The sequence below is a fragment of the Danio rerio genome, chromosome 25, assembly GCF_049306965.1.
Source record: "Danio rerio strain Tuebingen ecotype United States chromosome 25, GRCz12tu, whole genome shotgun sequence".
Classification (NCBI taxonomy): Eukaryota; Metazoa; Chordata; class Actinopteri; order Cypriniformes; family Danionidae; genus Danio; species Danio rerio.
In genome coordinates this window covers 5,405,336-5,414,375 of record NC_133200.1, presented here as the reverse complement: position 1 = coordinate 5,414,375, position 9,040 = coordinate 5,405,336, and positions in this window count along the sequence as shown.

The window sequence follows — 9,040 nt, the reverse complement described above, 5'->3', positions numbered from 1 at the left end:
CCCTGGTGGTTCAGCGGTATGGGTTGCGTACAGGTTTCTTGCCACCCTTCAGAGAAACACTGAAAATAGGGGAGAAATACGGGAAAATACCTTTACGGGATGATAGCAGGACAGACCTGTAATATACAGGAGAATCCCGGGAAAGACGGGAGGGTTGACAGGTAGGCCTTAGCTATGTACATGAATTTTAATAGTTTATAGGCTAGTAGTCAATATAGTTCTCATTCATATTGTTACCAGACTCTCTTATTTCAGATTTAATTCAGATACACTGTTATTTTACCTCAAATTTATCTCAAACAGCACTTTTTAAGGAAATATGATTTAATAAACATACAATTTAATACTAGTCTACAATACAATGTTGTGTTTGTAGGCTATGCACTTGAATTGTGATAGTAGACCAATATCATTGGTCATAAAGTCCAGGCCCGTAGCCAGGAGGGGGTTCTGGTGGTTCGAAAGACCCCCCCCCCCCCCCCCCCCCCCGACAAAGCCCAAAATTTGACCCCTATATAAGCTCATTTATCCTTTTTTTTGGCTGCTTTTCCATCATAAATTGTGAAAATTATAGATAGAAGATTTAAGACAAATTAAATTATTAATTCTGCCTGAGGAAAGTTGAATGAGCTGGCCAGTTTTTTATTTACCCATAGGCTACAGCATTTATTTTTAAACAAGTTTTACCAGATTCCTATTTTTATGTAAATGATGGATGATAATACATTTGTATTTAAAAAATAATACATTTAAATGCCATAAATCTTATAACAATATTTATAAAACTGGATAAACTTACGGTTTAAATCCAAATTTGTAAATAAATACTGCAAAAATTGTTGACATTTTCAGAAAACTTTCAGTAGGCAGACTACGGACCAAGGGCTTTCCCTAGTAGCCTACTATAAAAAAGCTCTTACAAAAAGTCATTAAGTTATTGTCCAGCGTTAAATATATGAACCAGCACGTGCATATGAGGAGCTGAAGGTGTGGTGTTTCATAAACAAGACATGAGGCTGTTCTCAAATCCACAGTTTATTTGCATTTCACATGATATTGTGTTTGCATGACTACTTTACACTACAGTTTTGAGACATTTGGAGGGGGAAAGTTGTTTATTCAAATATATACAAACAGTTAATCTCAAGTGCATTCAAGCATGTCTTCAAACTTTTTGGTCTTCAGTGGTACATGTTTGGACATGAATGTCTCAACAGGGAAATCAAACCGTCTGAATCTCCACCAGCGCCACTGTGAAAGGAATCCAAATAAAACACACTATACATGTAAGTTTATAATGTCAGTCGTGCAAGATTATTTAATTTAAATCATCCTCAGATTAGTGACACATTAAACATTGGTAACATTATAGAAGCTTACTGTAAAGAGAAAATCTTGGTAACACTTTATAATAACTACACACTATGAATCATTTGTTAGGCCTTAGCTAATTGATTATTTAAGCAATAACTCTACATTTATAGACTGTGTTCTTGATTTAAAAGCACAAATATAATCAGCTTAATGAGTGTGTTTTCATGCTTTGTTAATGATTCACTTTTCATTAATAACCTTTGCACTATTTACAATCGGGTTATTAAAGAATAGTTACTTTTTAGGATCGTTCAGAATAAACAAAAATTAACAAAGTATGAAAACACACTCATTAACCAGATCATGCATGTGCTTTTAAATCAAGAACACAGCATTTGTACATGCATTTATAAACTGCTTACTAACGTCTATTAATGTACAGTTAATACTTAACAGATAATCAATTAATTATTTGCTAATGCCTAATAATTGATTCATAGTGTGAAGTTATTATAAAGTACTAATAAAAAGGCTTAAATGTAATGTAGATTTGTCATATATATATATATATATATATATATATATATATATATATATATATATATATATATATATATATATATATATATATATATATATATATATATATATACAACAGGGGTGACCAACCCTGTTCCTGGAGAGCCACCTTCCAGCAGATTTCAGTTGCTACCCATATCAAACACACCTGAACCAATTAATTAAGACCTGAACACCACGTGATAATTACAGGCAGGTGTGTTTGATATGGGTAGCAACTGAAATCTGCAGGAAGGTAGCTCTCCAGGAACAGGGTTGGCCACCCCTGATATACAACAATTTGTTGAAAATGTTACAGGTTTACATTGACACATTTAATGTTAACAGCTGATGCATGTTATGTATCATAAGGGTTTCTGATAACATTAATAAAATATAATAAAGTTGCACTGTACCTAAAGTGCAATGATCTCTTCAGTTTGTTTACAATCAATTTATTATATGTGAAAAATAATTAAGCTTGCTAATTGCTAAGGGAAATTATGTATGTGTGTAAATAACAAATATAAGACACAGCAGCAATTGCATATAATAAAAATGTATGCAAATGACATGACATGAATTTCACGAATAAAGATATATATATATATACATATATATATATATATATATATATATATATATATATATATATATTTTTTTTAAATATATATATATATATATATATATAGATATTAATACAATTATTATTTATTTTTTATATAAAGGTTAATATATTAATATTATATTTATTAAAAAAATAATTGGAAAAAAGTTTCATAATAAAAAAATATATAATAAAAAAATTATAAATTCAGAGTTCTGAGTTATAAAGTCACAATTCTGAGTTGTAAAGTCTGAATTCTGAACACATATAATAATACAGCAAATATATTCAAACATATATGTACATTTTTTAAAGTCCAGTGGTTGAAAACAAATGAAACTATTAAATATTTCAAAATATATATTACATCAAAAATCCAAATATAAACCTGTACGTCATATATGCTATTTGGATATATTGCCATATCAGATTTCTATGTGGTGTATATTAGACATTCCAATCTACAGATACGTTATGTATTAGCGCTGGCAGGTCTGAGGACAGCCTGCTTTACCTTTTCTTGCTGCTCTCCTTGTGTTTCAAGTAAGAGCAGATGGATGTGATTTTAGCTTTGGATTTCAAGAGTTCGGCGTGTCTGTTTGTGAACTCAATATCCCCCAGCTGCCTCGTCTGAAGCCCAGATCTCCTGTACACATGCATTCAGTAATTAAATGTTAACTTGTGTACACAGTTTTCAATTAAAACACCATTTCCAAAGTAGATATTACAAGAGACAATCGGGGAAATACCAGTGTTGTCCACAAGGGGGCAGAATGCACTAAACTCAGGGGTGTCCTGGAGGGTCGGTGTCATAGAGAGTTTAACTCCAACCCTAATCAAACACACCTGAACCGGCTTATCAAGCTCTTACTAGATTTACTAAAAACTTCCTCGCAGGTGTGTTAAAGCAAGTTGGAACCAAACTCAGTAGACACCGGCCCTCCAGGACCTTAACTAATCGTGACAAGGCTACAAAAGTTGTTTATTAACCCTTTGATGCACAACATGGGTCTAAAGTGACCAGACTAAGTTTATTTTTTCTAAATCTTTGCAAGATTTTAACTTAATCACTTAGTATTCTAGTAATTCTCAGATAAACTTGTTTTTCATCAGCTCAAAGCCTTGTATTGTTGGTCACACTTTACAATAAGGTTCATTAGTTAATGTTAATTAATGCATTTACTAACATGAACAAACAATGAACAACACATTTACTACTGTATTTGTTCATGTTAGTTAACGTTAGTTAATGAAAATACAGTAGTTCATTGAGAGTTCACGTTAACTTATGGTGCATTAACTAATGTTAACGAACTTAAATGTTAATAATGCATTAGTAAATGTTCAATTATGATAAATAAGTGCTGTACAAGTGTTGGTTATGATTAGTTCATGTTAGTAAATGCATTAACTAATGAACCTTATTGTAAAGTGTTACCGTATTGTTTTGGTTTACTAACAATTTGAATAGAAATCATTCCCACTGTCACTACCCTTTTAATGCACACCATGGTTCTAAATTGACTCATATTATTTTCCTGTGTTATTTCTGTCATGGCTGAGCATTTTTTGGGCAGAATCTTAAAGTTAAATGCATTTTGTTGTTTATATTTACTGGTTTTCATGAAATATCTTGTTTTAAACTCACACAAATATTTATGTTTAGTACAGTTATTTTATTTGTACATCAGTTTTAAAATAAGTGTGTTAAATTACCCATATAGGAACCTTTGCTGTTGCCTACACTGTAAAAAAAATCCAATTTACAAATTGTTAACTCAGATTAAAATCGCAAGTCAGGTGGACATATTTTTGTGATCAGAGTTAAATTTGCTCGTAAAAATGATTTAACTGCATGCTGGAACTGTTTGTTCAAAGAAAGTAAAAAATTCTGTTGAGGAGCCTTTACATTTTGATTTCTTCATTTGAGCGTTTAGTAAAAAATAAAAAGTTGAGTTGACTTAAAACTTTAAAGCAACTGGCTGCAAAGAAATTTTGAGGTTATTAAGCTTCAGTGGTTGAAGCTGTGCCAAATGATTCCTTAAAATATACTTGACTTAAACCAGCCTTTACAGTCAACCTTAAAAAGATAATTAGGCACAACTTCCACCACTAAAGCTTAATAGACTCGACATTTCTTTGCAGCTGGTTGCTTTAAATTTTCAAGTTAACTCAACTTTTTATTTTTTTACAGTGTAATTGCTGCAAAAAGGAATGCATTTACTGCTAAACACTGTTCACCTGGCACACATTTCACAACTAAACATGGCTGATTCGATGCTTGTAAGTATATTTAAAAAAAGATTTTACATATGCATATTTATTTTATAGATAGAAATATATATTTTGAGAGAGACAGACAGACAGACAGACAGACAGACAGACAGACAGACAGACAGACAGACGAATAGATAGATAGATAGATAGATAGATAGATAGATAGATAGATAGATAGATAGATAGATAGATAGATAGATAGATAGATAGATAGATAGATAGATAGATAGATAGATAGATAGATAGATAGATAGATAGATAGATAAAAGGCAATAGGTCACTGTATCTTTTTATTTTAGAAACAGATGTTGAAAACTGAAAAATGAGTCATTATTTGATTTTTGTTTTAAAATTTAAATAACAAAAATTGAAATTCAATGCTTTTTTATTTTGGTTTTTGAATATTAAAACGAAAAAAATTGATCGTTTTTCTTTTTTATGATGAAAAACGAAAAAGCTAAATTCAAAAATGATTTGATTTTTATTTTTTTATTTTGAAAAACAAAAAATAAAATCACCAAAAAACAAAAACGAATAATGACTTGTTTTTTTATATTCTAAAACCAGATAGACTCATTCACGGTGACGCAATGCTGACCTGCTAGCTTACTATATAGGCTATTATTTTTTCCCACTTAATAAAGTTATAAAAGGTATTTTCTTGTTATAACTGGACATATTTTCCTCATTAAGACAACGTATTTCTCATATAAGGGCCGATTATAGACTATATATTTATTTTTTGTTAGCATGTTTTACATGAAACAATCTTTATTTTGGCATTACATGCAAGCATTAGGTTGCTTTACTGAAAACTTTTCTGAAAAGAAAGTTTAAATATTATTGAAACCATAATACTTCTACTTCTCGAAGTTTAATCACGAGTCATTTCAAGTGAGGGAGGCATTAATACAGTTGTTCATTATGCACATTTCAATAACTCATAGTATTTTAAAATAAAAATGAACAATTAATTTAATCTGAAAGGAGGCATGATGCGCAAACACCCTGATAACCATCCAGTGTCTTTTAAAAACAGACTATCACTAAAGCTTGCAGATGAGTTGTAACCCACTATGGATAGTGGGTCTGTCCATAATTTCATATAGCCATGTGCAAATATAGCAGCAGATTTTATATATATATATAAAACTATAAGACGGAGAGATGAGCAATGATTCCAAACGAATGTCCAATGCTGGTGTCACTCCTAAAGAGGAAGTGATTTCAACAATAAACTTTATTTTCAGAAAACTGTTCAGCAATGCAAATAATGCAAATATCATCAATTATGTTGTTACATAGCCGGCTTCAATGAGGAAAATATGTATTAACAAAATCCCGTTATCGCAAGAAAAAAGATTTTAGAACATATTCAAGTGGAAAAAAAATAAGCATTGCGGCCTGTCTGGTTTCAGAATTTAAAAAAACATTATTTTTTATTCATTTATTCATTTTTTATCATTTATTCATTTTGTTTTCTGGTAATTTTATTTTTTGTTGTTCAAAATGAAAAATGAAAATTAAATAATTTTTGAATTTTGCTTTTCCATTTTTCATCATGAAAAAGAAAAACGAGCCGTTTTTTTTTTTCATTTTCGTTTTAAAATTCAATAACCAAAAATCAAAAAACGTATTGAATTTCAGTTTTCGTTTTTTAATTTTAAAGCGAAAATCAAAAAAGATACATTTATTTCTGGTGATTTTATTTTTTGTTATTTGAAATTAAAAAAATTAATTAAATAATTTTGGAATTTAGCTTTTTCGTTTTTCACCATGAAAAAGAAAAACGAGCCGTTTTTTTTGTGGTTGTTTTAAAATTCAAAAACGAAAATCAAAAAACGGCTCATTTTTCAATATCTGTTTTTAAAATAAAAATCCAATGACCAAAAGATAAAGATAAATATGGGTCAATTGAGACCCATGCTGTGCATTAGAAGAGGTTTTTCTAGCTTGTGCATCAAATGGTTAATAAAATCGATGAGACCCACCCGTCTCGGTCTGCAACAAACACATCTGCAGCATCTCTAGGAAACAACAGCTTTCTGGGAGAAAAGATGTCCGCATTTAAAATGCTGTCCTCTTCTCCGAGATACCTGCGATGATAAAAAGACAAAGCATAAATCAGCCGGCGATTCTCCTGAAGCTTTATCAACGCAAGAAAAAAAAAAGTTGAGCATGTTTCAGAGGAAATGACACGAGAAAATTGAAAATCTTATCACCTCCAGATGAAACAGAGGAGGAGTGGGATGAAGAAACAAAATGTACAGGAGAAAATCGAGCAAGGACAAGGAGATAAAGATCTAACAAGACTCGACAGGCCTGAAACCGCATGACTAGCCAAAGTTAAGAACTTCTGAGTTTCATTTTTTTATTTGAGAAACCGCAAAGGATCACACGGAGGTGTAATATTCAGGAGAGTATTTCTGAGGTTAATCGAGAACTGACCTGCCCAGAACTGGAAGGCTAGCCGCACACTGGATGAGAAATATCGCCAGGATGGAAACCTGCGTCAGAGTTGTGAGAACAGACATTTCCGTACCTTCAAAAAAGATGAGAACTTTTAGTAGTGAAAGACAAACCAGACACTCAAATATGAGACAGACTCTCGGTTGGAAACTTCACTCACCCTTTAGTTTGATGCTCCGCTGTCCCTTTAGTAATCGTCCAGTGGCTCTTCTCTGTTTTTTTTTATCCCCAGCCTTTTTGTAACCCTAAAGTCATTGATCGCCAAACGTCATCGTGAAGTTAAAGCTAGTTTTATTGGTCTGACTATTTGCTATTTGTCATCGGTTTTCTTACACTTACTGTGACAACCATGATGTGCGCGGTCATGCTAATAAAAATAAATATGATTAGCAGTGTTGACTTCCTAAATTAGCGGTGAATCGGTTGAGAAGGGCAGATTGCAAATAAATCAATGAGGAAGGAAAGATTGTGTGAGTGTGTGTGTGATATATAAAGATGAGGACGTACAATCACACACGCTTTAGTGAATGAACGACAGTGGTAAATGTGATTAAGGCTCTAGTGAACTGCTTGGTAACTAGGAATCAGTCTTATTACTTTTTTACTTCATTTTTTACTTATTACTTCAAAATTACTTTGAGCATCATCCAGCACCATTTCTTTTCGGCTAAGTCCCTTTATTAATCAGGGGTCACCACAGTGGAATGAACCGCCAACTTTTCCAGCATATTTTTACGTAACTAATTAAACCCCCCCCCCCCCCCCCCCCCCCAGCTTAACCAGCTAAAACCAGAGTAGACCAACCTGACCACATAGTGTTTGCGAACTGAAGAGCAGGGAGTGGGAGGAAACTTGCGCAAACTGAAGAGCGGGAGTGTTCCGGGAGACAGACCAAAATGGGAGATGGGTCTGAAATACAAGAGACTCCTGAGAAAAACGGGAGTGTTGGCAGGTATGGTTTAAGCTGGTCACCCAAGCTGGTTTTAGCTGGTTTCCCAGGCTGGTCATAGCAAGTTCGGCTGGTTTTAGAGGGATTTTGGACACTTTTTAGCTGGTTGGTCAGGTTGGTTGGTCTTAGCTTAGTTGGTCAAGTTGGTCGTCGCTGGTTTTAGCTGGTCAAGCTGGTTTTAACTGGTCTTAGCTGGTCAGGCTGGTTTTAGAGGGGTTTGGTCACCTTGTAGCTGGTCTTAGTTGGTCAGGTTGGCCTTAGCCAGTTTTAGCTGGTCAAATTGGTCTTAGCGGGTTTTAGCTGGTCAAACTGGCCTTAGCTGGTTTTAGCTGGTCAAACTGGCCTAAGCTGGTCAAACTGGCCTTAGCTGGTTAGACTGGTTTTAGAGGGGTAAGGTCACTTTTTAGCTGGCCATATTTGGTCAGGTTGGTCTACTCTGGTTTTAGCTGGTCAGGCTGGTTTTAGAGGGGTTTGGTCACTTTTTAGCTGGAGTTATTTGGTCAGGCATGTCTACTCTGGTTTTAGCTGGTTTTAGCTGGTCAAACTGGCCTTAGCTGGTTAGACTGGTTTTAGAGGGGTAAGGTCACTTTTTAGCTGGCCATATTTGGTCAGGTTGGTCTACTCTGGTTTTAGCTGGTCAGGCTGGTTTTAGAGGGGTTTGGTCACTTTTTAGCTGGAGTTATTTGGTCAGGCATGTCTACTCTGGTTTTAGCTGGTCAGGCTGGTTTTAGAAGGGTTAGCTCACTTTTTAGCTGCTCTTATTTGGTCAGGCTGGTCTACTCTGGTTTTAGCTGGTCTTAGCTGGTCAGGGTGGTTAAAGAGGGGTTTAGTCACTTTTTAGCTGCTCTTATTTGGTCAGGCTGGTC